Source organism: Lampris incognitus, chromosome 1, assembly GCF_029633865.1.
Source record: "Lampris incognitus isolate fLamInc1 chromosome 1, fLamInc1.hap2, whole genome shotgun sequence".
NCBI lineage: Eukaryota > Metazoa > Chordata > Actinopteri > Lampriformes > Lampridae > Lampris > Lampris incognitus.
This window is the reverse complement of record NC_079211.1, coordinates 27,181,078-27,193,203: the sequence shown is the minus strand read 5'-3', so window position 1 is coordinate 27,193,203 and position 12,126 is coordinate 27,181,078. Positions and strand designations below refer to the sequence as shown.

The 12,126-nt window shown below is 43.6% G+C and overlaps 1 protein-coding gene across 1 annotated transcript in view; it reads left to right on the top strand.

The window, feature by feature from the left end:
* The window catches only part of spock1 (SPARC (osteonectin), cwcv and kazal like domains proteoglycan 1), a 258,148-nt gene that overhangs the window by 77,605 nt on the left and 168,417 nt on the right, over positions 1-12,126 (top strand). The window lies entirely within an intron of this gene.

Here is a 12,126-nt window from a genome sequence, read left to right as displayed (position 1 = left end):
CTCTTCCGAGCCATCCCGGTCGCTGCTCCACCCCCTCTGCCGATCCAGGGAGGGCTGCAGACTACCACATGCCTCCTCCGATACATGTGGAGTCGCCAGCCGCTTCTTTTCACCTGACAGTGAGGAGTTTGGCCAGGGGGACATAGCGCGTGGGAGGATCACGATATTTCCCCTAGTTCCCCCTTCCCCCCGAACAGGCGCCCCCGCCTGACCACAGGAGGCGCTAGTGCAGCGACCAGGATACATTCCCACATCCGGCTTCCCACCCGCAGACACAGCCAATTGTGTCTGTAGGGACACCCGACCAAGCCGAAGGTAACACGGGGATTCGAACCGGCGATCCCCATGTTGGTAGGCAACAGAATAGACTGCCACACCACCCAGATGCCCAGGTCCAGGTTGGCATTATTTTCCAGAGTCCTTTGCACCTATCATACGAAGAAATTATTGGGGATACACTGACGCACATATGTGCACTCGCACACACACATGCATGCACGCACACACAAACACACACACATCTATCCGCAGAGAAGAAAGTGGGGAGGAAAAAAAAGTGAAGTTAATAAGAATCAGCTGTTATGTTCTGCCAGGAACAGAAACAGACACTTTAGAGGAGGAGGCAACTTTGCTTTTCTCTTCAAGGATGGGTTCAAGAAGCATGTCAGCCATTGGAGAGCGCTGTGTGAGAGCCGGAGCTGAGAGTCAGAGATGCTCCTGCAGCTGCTGTTGGCTGTGGACCATGTGAAGCTCTTTGACTGAATCTATGCATAATCACCAAGCCTATGGCGGCATGCATTGTGAGCCAGCGGTTTCTATAGATGAGTAGTGAAGCGTGTAGGTGGACACATAGGTAGACAGGATAAATTAATCTGACAGTCTGAGAGACATAGATATGTAGGCAGAGGGACAGACAACAAGTCTCACTGTGTTTTCAAAGCAAATGGGCAAATGCTACTTCTGTGTGGTCTGTTAGTAGTACTAGTTGTAGTAGTTAGTAGTAGTAGTAGATATTTATTTGTCTAATATTTGACAATATTAGAAAAAAAAGAAGAGATAAAAAGGCATGGTTGGAGATGTGCTATTGGATTTTAGGTACATGATGTTTATGAATTTGAAATAATTACAAAATCATAAGGGCCTTTATTGTTTTTAAGTTTCCTTTATTAATCCCCTTCGGGAAATTCAGTTACTGCAAATTAGCCCAATCCTAGCTGTGATCTGTGAAGCAAGGAGCAGTGGGCTGCTGCCTTCATGCTGCACCCAGGGACCAACCCCAGTTCTTTTCCCATTGCCCTGGTCAGGGGCACAGACAGGAGTATAAACCATAACATACATGTTTCTTTTTGATGGTGGGGGAAACCGGAGCACCCAGAGGAAACCCACTGCAAACATGGGGAGAACGTGCAAACTCCACACAGAGGACAACTTGGGACAACCCCCAAGGTTGGACGACCCCTGGGTTCGAACCCAGGATCTTCCTGCTGTGAAGTGACAGTGCTAACCACTGGGCCACCGTGCAACCCAATTTATTGGTCAGATGGAGGCAAATTTTGATTTCATTGTCGTTCAAAGCCTAAAGTCCATTTGCTTATGTCTGAGACATCTGGCAAATTATATTTAGGTTTATCAGTAACTCTGAACTTTGGTCCTCGGGACCTTCAGTATGTTCTGCCAGGTATGTCTCAACAGTCTAATCAGGGAGGTGTTAGATCTGACACTCCAGGTGAATGAAATTAACCTCCTGGCAGAATAGAAAACCAGCTGTCCCAGAGGTCCAAAGTAGTTGAAAACCACTGCCATGTATAAAATGCTGAGGGAAAGCCATGCAGTTAGATGGTTTCTGCCTTGTAAGCCTCAAATACAATGGAAAAATGTTGGGGTGTAAATGTACATATGCTGTAATGACAACACTTTTGAATGAGTTGAAATATTTATGGAAAAAAGTTTGAATTGCACAAAAAAAGTGACACCTGTCAGGATATCCCAGGCACAAAAATTCTGCCAAAAATCGTTTCAGCAAAATAATGATCCAGATGGATGGGTGGGTGGGTGGTATGTGTGGTGTTGCTGATGATGATGATGCTGAACAGACGTTTGCCAGCTCTAGTGCCTCTTGTGTAAGGTGTTTATGGCGGTGATGGTGGTTGGAAACCTGGCACTTGCTATGACCACATAGATTTGTGGTTTTAAATAGTGCTCTGCTTGTTTTCAACATGTCAGAGGCTGTCATAGATCTCAACTCATCCTAGAAAACCATCAACACTCAACTCACTTCACAGTTTATTTACTCCCTCTTGAACCCAAGCCAAAACAGGAAGTTATTTTTAGTTATAATTAGGGTTATTTTTGACGAGGACCCTCTTTCAGCGAGGTTTTTGTGAAAATGAAAAGAGAGTTGAGACTTTATCCCCTAATCCCCCCCCCCTTTTTCTCCCCAATTGTACTTGGCCGATTACCCCCACTCTTCCGAGCCGTCCTGGTTGCTGCTCCAACCGCCTCTGCAGATCCGGGGAGGGCTGCAGACTACCACATGCCTCCTCTGATACATGTGGCGTCGCCAGCCGCTTCTTTTCACCTGACAGTGAGGAGTTTCACCAGGGGGACATAGCGCGAGGGAGGATCACGCTATTCCCCCCTGCCCCCCCCCCCCCCGAACAGGTGCCCCATCTGATCAGAGGAGGCGCTAGTGCAGTGACTAGGACCCATGCCCACATCCGGCTTCCCACCCACAGACACGGCCAATTGTGTCTGCAGGGACGCCCGACCGACCTGGAGGTAACATGGGGATTCGAATTGGCAATCCCCGTGTTGGTAGGCAGTGGAATGGACCACCACCCTGCCCAGATGCCCCCCCAATCCTCTTAACATCACCAATTTGATGAAGATCATTTCTCTTCGTAGTGGTTTTAACTTACTTGCTAACTTGCATTTGGCTTCAAAGCCTATGTCAGAGCACACAGTACCCACTAGCGAGAATTCATTTCAATATATTTCTTTTCAACTGCAAAGCTTAACAGTAGAGATGCCCATTCAAAGGATTTTTCTGGTTTGACATTCAAAAAAATGACCCAATTAATTCAGTCAATGAAATTATTAATGTTGGTAGGCCTAAAAAGAAAGGGAGGGGTGTCAATTCAGTGAAAAATTGCAATGCTTAACTGTGGCAATTTTAATATTGCGGCATTAACCAAAATTGCATTGTTGAAGCACAACGAACTGACGATGTGAACAGGTTTGATGTAATGATTTCTTCATGTCTGAATGTGGTGAATTTGAATTGTTAGAATATTTACTCTTGGAAGCATACTTGTGTTTGGTTCTTTTGAAGCACATGGGGCTTAAAATATATTTATTATGTTGTGCATTTTCTTTGGATTATTATATTCATCATATTTTATGTGGATTATGGGATGGAGCACTAAAAAAATTGAAATCAAATATATTGATCTTTTGAAAAACTTCAGTATACATGAAATCAGCACTGAAATGTCATTGTAATATCAAATTGGGAGGTACCAAGAGAGAACCAGAAAATAAAGTGTAGCGCCTTTCTCTCCTGTCATGTTTCCTCTCTCTTTCTGGCTACCCTCTAGTTTATCTTGTCCTGTCTCCTTTTGTTCCCTTCTGTCTATCATCTTTCAGCGTCTCTGCATTCTTGAGCTCCTTAGCTTTCTCCTCTGCACTGGTGCTACAAAATCTTTCTCTCTCTCTCTCTCTCTTTCTTTCTTTCTTTCTTTCTTTCTTTCTTTCTTTCTTTCTTTCTTTCTTTCTTTCTTTCTTTCTTTCTTTCTTTCTTTCGCTCGCTCTCTCTCTCTCTCTCTCTCTCTCTCTCTCTCTCTCTCTCTCTCTCTCTCTTTCTCTCTTACCTCTTAATCCCTCATTTCTGTGATTTATACATTCTGTCCATGCTCTTTGATTTGCAATTGTCCCATCTTCCCCGTATCTTGAAACGTTCTCCCTCCTTCACTCTTCTTCTTTCCTCGTCCCGCCACTCCATCCTCTTTGGATGGCTCACAACGGTGCAGTAGTAAAATCTGCTGTCAGCTCTGCTCTGCCTTTTTTTTTTTTTAGAGTTCCTATGCATCCTGGAAAATCTTGAAAACCTGGAAATGTGTAGTCTTGTTTCCCAGGGAAAAGAATTAAAAATTAGAAAATAGATCCAAAGAACTGGAAATTTGATTGAGGTCGTGGAAAATTGTAAAGTAAGGTTATAGGGGTATCCAGGTAGTGTAATGGTCTATTCTGTTACCTACCAACATGGGGATTGCCGGTTCGAATCCCCATGTTACCTCTGGCTTGGTCGGGCGTCCCTACACACAGAATTGGCCATGTCTTCAGGTGGGAAGCCGGATGTGGGTATATGTCCTGGTCGCTGCACTCCTCTGGTCGGTCGGGGCACTTGTTCTGGGGGGAATAGCGTGATCTTCCCACGTGCTACATTCCCCTGGTGAACCTCCTCACTATCAGGTGAAAAGAAGCAGCTGGCGACTCCCCATGTATCAGAGGACGTATGTGGCAGCCCTCCCCAAATCATCACAGGGGGTGGAGCAGCGACTGGGATGGTTTGGAGGAGTGGGGTAATTGGACAGGTACATCTGGGGAGAAAAAGGGGGGGGGAAATCCCCCCCCCAAAAAAAGTTAGGTTATAGAATTGACAGCGGCACGGTGGCGCAGTGGTTAGCGCGATCGCCTCACAGCAAGAACGTCCTGGGTTCGAGCCCCGGATTAGTCCAACCTTGGTGGGTCATCCCGGGTCATCCTCTGTGTGGAGTTTGCATGTTCTCCCTGTGTCTGCGTGGGTTTCCTCCGGGGGCTCCGGTTTCCGCCCACAGTCCAAAGACATGTAAGTCGGGTGGGTTGGCCGTACTAAAATTGTCCCTAGGAATGAATGGGTGTATGTGTGTGTGTCGGCCCTGTGATGGCTGGCAGCCTTTCCAGGGTGTCTCCTTGCCTGCTGCCCAATGACTGCTGGGATAGGCTCCAGCATCCCTGCGACCCTGAGAGCAGGATAAGCGGTTAAGATAATGGATATAGAAATGACTTTTTAGCTGCTGAGATTGGTATGTTCAGTGACCAGCTAAGACACAGTCCTTTCAGACACGTGTTGAGGTGCCCACTGATAGTTGATATGGTATATTATCACTTTTTGTGTGCAACAGCTGTCGTGTATATCCAATAAAAGTCATGGAAAATTATTTTCTAAAAAGAGTGGGAACCCTTTTTTTTCTTTCTTTCAACATGCTTCATAGCTTAGCTGTGTAGGAAAATAATCCTATCCTACCCTACCCAGGGATTTGAACAAAGGGGGCGGAAAGAAGAAGAATGTAGGAAGGCCTTTAAGGTGATGACAGAGGGAATAAAGCTGTTGGGAAAAGTCTCACGCTCATGACAAAAAATGAATTTAAGAGGCAGTAAATATTTAATGCTGTTTTAAGAGGCTGGATGTGCACACCAATCTCCTAATCATGATATCATCGCTTGGCATTCTCCATCCACCGTTAACGAAAACACCGCTTTTTACTCCACACATAGCTTTGGTTTTTTTCAACATATAAATTTGTGTGGTGTTACTTACACTGTCCATGTGTTTGATGAGGACTGACCAGATGTTCTGATCATGTGCAGTACTGATGATGTCAGTCACACAAGTCCCACAAGTGACACAATGACTCTGAACAAACAGCGTCTTTCCAATGTGTTTATGTGATTCAAAGATCCTATCACATTCTTTCTCCAAAACATTAACCAACTGATTTTTTTTTTAACTACCATGTTTATAGCAGATATTCACACCCAGGGACATTTTTTTAGCAAGTCTGATTCACCTGACTGACATGTCTTTGGACTGTTGGAGGAAACCCACACAGACACGGGGAGAACATGCAAACTTCATATGGAGGACGACCTGGGATGCCCTCCAAGGTTGGACAACCCCATCCCTAAGTGTCCCTAGGTGTGAATGTGTCTGCCCTGTGATGGACTTGCGGCCTGTCCAGGGTGTTTCCCCGCCTTCCGCCCAATGACTGCTGGGATAGCCTCCAGCATCCCGCGACCCTAATTAGGATAAGTGACTTGGAAAATGGATGGATGTTTATAGTACAACAGTGTGATTAATCCCACATGTCATCTTAATTTGCCCTGTTACAGTATATATAAGCAAGCTACTTCCTGTCGTCATCTTCTTCTTCTTCCAAATTAACTACTACTACTACTACCTTTGGCTGCTCCCATTAGGGGTCGCCACAGCGGATCATCCATTTCCATCTCTTCCTGTCCTCTACATCTTCCTCTGTCATGCCAGCCACCTGCTTGTCCTCCCTCACCACACCCATAAACCTCCTCTTTGGCCTCCCTAATTTCCTCTGGCCTGGTAGCTCCATCGCCAGCATCCTTCCCCCAATATACCCAGCACCTCTCCTCCACACATATCCAAACCATCTCAATCTTGTCTCTCTTGCTTTGTCTCCAAACCATCCAACCTGAGCTGTCCCTCTAATATACTCATTCCTAATCCTGTCCATCTTTGTCACTCCCAACGAAAATTTTAGCATCTTCAACTCTTCCACCTCCAGCTCCACCTCCTGTGTTTTCATCAGTGCCACCATCTCCAAACCATACAACATGGCTGGTCTCACTACCATCTTGTAAACCTTCCCTTTAACTCTTACTGGTACCCTTGTGAGAGGTAAACTAGACTATTATAATTAGAGGTAAACTAGAGTATCACCAGGAAATCATTTTACACCATGAGTGAGGTTATGTTCACATATCATTAGATGCATAGGGTTGATGGTGTGTTGTTGTTCTCTTAATAAAAGGGCACATTCCTGGGGTTGTGCAGTGTATGGGGCACAGGAACTGCCCCCCCAAAAAAAGGAAGATTATCTCTCTGCCTGAGTTCTTGCCACTGCAAACCTCTAGTTTTGCTACATTGATGCATTTGAAGCAAGCTTCTTACTTTAATGACTGCCTCGTGGCATAGTCAGGCTATGACGAGGTCCTTGGCTTTCTATGTCTGTGAATGTTCTCATTCATCCAGGTCATGGTTATCCAAAGGAGTTGAATCAAGTGCAACTGGACTTGGTATATATCCGTGAAGACGTTTCGTCTCTCATCCAAGAGGCTTCCTCAGTTCGTGCCTTTCTGACTAGACCAAGCTAGTCTGACTGGCTGGTGATGAGACTCAGAATTTATCCTCTAGGAGTCGTTGTCAGAGCTATTGATATGCGTGGCTCTTTGTGTCCCGATGGCTTTCTATGCGAGTATGAGCTATAATCATCAGTGTTCATCAGTGTTTAGTCACTGAAAGTTAAATATACAACCCCTCACTTTTTTTTGTCTCTGTTTTTCTCAATTTTTCTGTTTTACTCTTTGTCTTTCTCAACTTACTGAGCATAAACATTCAATTCTGCCATTAGCATGGTAAAAGACAGAGGGAAAAGTGTACTCCATAGATTTAGCAAAAGTCAAAACAAAACATCATTATGTGGCTCTAAGTTAGTTAACTTAATAGATATCAATTTATGGTATTAACAGTTTACATAAATTTGATTTGAGTTCAGTTTAGGTATAACCTTGGAATAGTAGTATAAATGCCTGATCTCGATTCACATGCCATTGAAACAAATGATTTTCATGTGGATAGATGTTGAACTTGAATAGCAGCAGTTAAAACCGTGTGTCAGAAAACACACATAATTTCAAGAAGAAAAGAGGCAGAGCTGTTCTGCTTGTGCAAGGATTACCATTTGGAAAATCACAAGTGAATCCAGTTTATTTGCAGCTGTGTGGGCAAACACTATTAAATTCAATCATCCATCCATCTATCCATCCATCCCAATCCGTGCTATCACACATCCAAATGGCAAGCCACCCAGATTTACCATGAAGGCAGCAAATGAGCTGGTACCAAACAGCTTATGAGACTCTGTGGCCAAAACAGCATACAACCATGTAATTCTTTCAGGCTTCAGTGGTGGAACATAGTGCGGGTGTAGAATAAATCAGGACCTGTGGAAAGTAGGGTTGCAACTATTGATTTTTTTTTAGTAATCTAGTATTCTGCCAAATAAATTGACAATTAATCGAGTCATCATTTTGAGATATGCTTTATGAAGACAAAAAAACGTTATAGATTTGTGCATTATTTATTGAATTGATCCAATGGAATCAGAAGTTACTCTTATCCTTCCATTTTCCGAACCACCTATCTTGCTCTCAGGGTCGCGGGGACTCTTATCCTATTCGAACATTTTAACTTTTAAATACAGCACTTTACCGTTATCCCCCCCACTAAACCCCCATTAAATTCACTCATCACACACACAAGCATATAATTTATATATTTGCTACATCCCCAGAGAAAAATTAGACAGTATTGCTAACACACAACTCCAGTAGTATGCCCAGTTATGGACTCTAAGGAGCCTGCCAGTTGAGTTCCAGTTTTTCACAATTGCTTAAGCACAGTCATGAAAACAGGGCTCATTTCATCAAAATACTACACACACTTCACACAGCCACACACACAAGTGGCGGAAAAGCTCAGATCTTGCAAAATGAAATGCCTCATTCAAAACTATACAATAATTTATAAAAAGCCAATTTTGTCACCGGATGGCACACACATGGTTCATATGGTCTGATTCTGTTTGAACCAGTTACATACTGCTGTTCTCAATCTAAAACACTTAACATTTCCTACTTTTCTAAAGATATAGTCTGGGTTTGATTTTTTTTCAAAGATATTAGAGTACAGGTGGCACGGTGCAGTGGTTAGAGCAGTCACCTTACAACAAGAAGGTCCTGGGACCGAGCCCCAAGGTAGTCCAACCTTGGGGGTCATCCCGGTTGTCCTCTGTGTGGAGTTTGCATGTTCTCCACATGTCTGCGTCGGTCTCCTCCGGGTGCTCCGGTTTCCTCCCACAGTCCAAAGACATGTAAGTCAGGTGAATCGGACATACTGAATTAACCCTGGGTGTAAATGTGTGTGTTTGTGTCTGGACCCTGTGTGATGGCCTGGCAGCCTGTCCAGGGTGTCTCCCCGCCTGCCGCCCAATGACTTTTGGGATAGGCTCCAGCATCCCCGCAACCCTGAGAGCAGGATAAGCGGTTTGGATAATGGATGGATGGATATTAAAGTACATGAATATATTCACCAAATACAACACACAAGACCAGTACTGCACATTGATGAAAATGTTTTTTTTTTCACATTGTAAAATAAGTCAATACATCCATGTATTTCCAAAGGTTGCATTTTACACTGAACTTTTGAACAGAACATATTCTAAATAGAATATAGTACATAAACAGCAAAAACATTTGTGGAGACAAAAAAGAACGCATGAATTTAAAAAAAAACACTTAAGCATCATCTCTTCACCTAGCTGGATCTGGCCGTAGCACTTCATCCACATCATAGGCATCCTGTTGCAAGAAACTGAGGGAAGAATCTTCTTGAATGGAGAATCCATCCTTCCACAGACCCTGCATCAATTTGGCCGCAGGTCTCCTCCATGGCTTGAATGAGGGGTGTCCTGACATAGGGCTGGAGATCGTAAACCTTCCACCACCATGATGAAAAAAATCTCCTCATTTGGGTTAAGGAAGGGAGAGTATGGTGGGAGGTATTGGAGTGAAAATTGTGGATGCTGATGAAACCAGTTTTGGACCATAGCAGATCGGTGAAACGATACATGATCCCAGATGACAATGTATCTCATCTGCTCTGCATCCACTCTGTCTTGTGCTGTGAGGATGTTGTTTAGTCTGTCTAAAAATGTGTGTATGCGGGCCGTGTTGTAAGGACTTAAATTGGCATGACAGTGGAGGACCCCATTCTGCATGATTGCAGCTCACATTGTGATGTTACCACTATGTTGGGCTGGGACATTTAAAATAGCTCCATGGCCAATGATGTTTCTATCTTTTCTTCTCACTTCGTCAGGTTAAACTCAGCCTCATCTTTGAAGATAAAATCATATGGAATTGCATCAGCATCCATTTGCAAAACACTCTGGAAAAAAGATACATCGTGCTGTTCATCTATGCGTCATCACCTTGGATGTAAAAGATGCTTTCTGTGTGGTCGGTGGTTTAGAGATATTGAGCTTTTTTGGGGGGGGGGGATTTTTCCCCCACCCTTTTCTCCCCGATTGTACTTGGCCAATTACCCAGCTGTCCTTGTCACTGCTCCACCCCCTCTGCCGATCCGGGGAGGGCTGCAGACTGCCAAGTCTCCTCTGATCCATGTGGAGTCGCCAGCCGCTTCTTTTCACCTGACAGTGAGGAGTTTTGCCAGGAGGATGTAGCACTTGGGAGGATCGCGCTATTCCCCCAGTTCCCCTTCTCCCCTGAACAGGCGCCCCGACCGACCAGAGGAGGCACTAGTGCAGCGACCAGGACACATACCCACATCTTCGTTCCCACCCGCAGACACGACCAATTGTGTCTGTAGCGATACCCAACCAAGCTGGAATTAATATGGGGATTCGAACCGGTGATCCTAGTTGCGATATTGAGCTTTAAAATTTCCAGGCGTATTTTTAAAGATGATGATATGGATCGATGTTTTCACTTTGCATCGGTGATATTGGATCGCTGATCATTGAATCGATCCAGATCGATGGCTTGTTACACCCCTACTGAGAATATGGAGCCCCTTCCTCCTTGACATTCTCAACCCCCAATTCTATGTAGACGAAAATACATGTAAATTGTCACAGGACAACGTACAAGGCATTGATTCAAACATGGAATGCAGTGAAGTGAATGGGTAGCAAAAAGCACTGATTAGTGCATGTAGTAGAATGCATTGTACTGATTTTACTGTAGACAGTAGAGAAAAGTTGTTTTTCACCAGTCCTCATGTCAAAATGTCCCAATTGCTGTTGCAACAGTATATCTGCTGAGGTTGGACTGAATTCTCCGTCCAGCCTCTCTCAATGTCAACCCATGGTTTACAAAGTGGTCCAGCCAATGTTGCTTGAATCTCATCTGATAAATTTGGTCCTCATCTTCTTTGTCCACATCCTCCTCCAGGTCTACCTCTACCTCTTCCTCTCCCTCTTCCTTTTACTCTTACTGCAACGTTACCTTCCATTTTTGTTGCAAACAGTTGCACTCACCTGTCACCTTTTTATATTGCTTACACCTGGTTGGTGAGTTTACAATTAAGCACCTAAGTGTGTCTACACCTGACGCCCGTGTTTGATCATTTGGTTCATAGATGTGGTATTTTGAAAGGCAGTGCCTTGAAATGTTAAAAAGTAACTAACTTTATTTTCAATTTTACTGTGTAAGCAATCATACAAACTGTAATGTCTAGGAAATTAGGAACTTACCTCTTGTTCAGACTTAATAATGAAGCTAACATTAAATTTAACTGGTGCTCTAAAATATGCTCAAATCTCCCTGTAGCTAGCTTTCAGATTGCCATATCACTTAAAATATGCAAATTAAATCTCTTTTAGATGGTGTGTCATCGGGATCTGAATTTTGAAGAGGCTGCTTGTTAAAGGAATTAATAGAGTAAACTGAAATATTTTATATTCGAGGGCACTGGCTCAACACATTGCCTGTAGCTATGTGTGTGGTTTCTAATATTATTTTACTGCACGAACAGCAGGGTAGTTAATAGTAGCCCTGGCATGCTTGGGTGCATCTTGAGTAAATCCTGTATGCTTACATTCTAAATAGTGGAGCATGAAATATATGTTCTTACTAAAGGCTAGTTCAGTTGTGCAGTGTTTGCGGAAAACTCTATTTTCTTTTATTTTTATATTAAAATGCTCCCAGACCTTTGACAATTTTCCAGCTTTTGCTGTTAGGCCCTCTTATTCACATTTTCTGCCTGTTCCACCAAACTGTCATATTATAGAGTAAACTAGATAAGAAAAATTCTCAATTAATAGTTTTTTTTCCCCTTTTTTTCTGGATTGTTTTCAGCCCTAGTTGGAGGGACAGCTGTTGTCCCACCCTTTTGAAACAGGTTCTTTTTTCAGCTCTTGGTTTGACCATCTAACCGCTTTTTTGTTAATAAGCTCACATAGAAGGACACAAATAAGTGGATTTAATATTCAAGTGAATGAATATAAGGGTCTGATCGCTAATCTTACACCA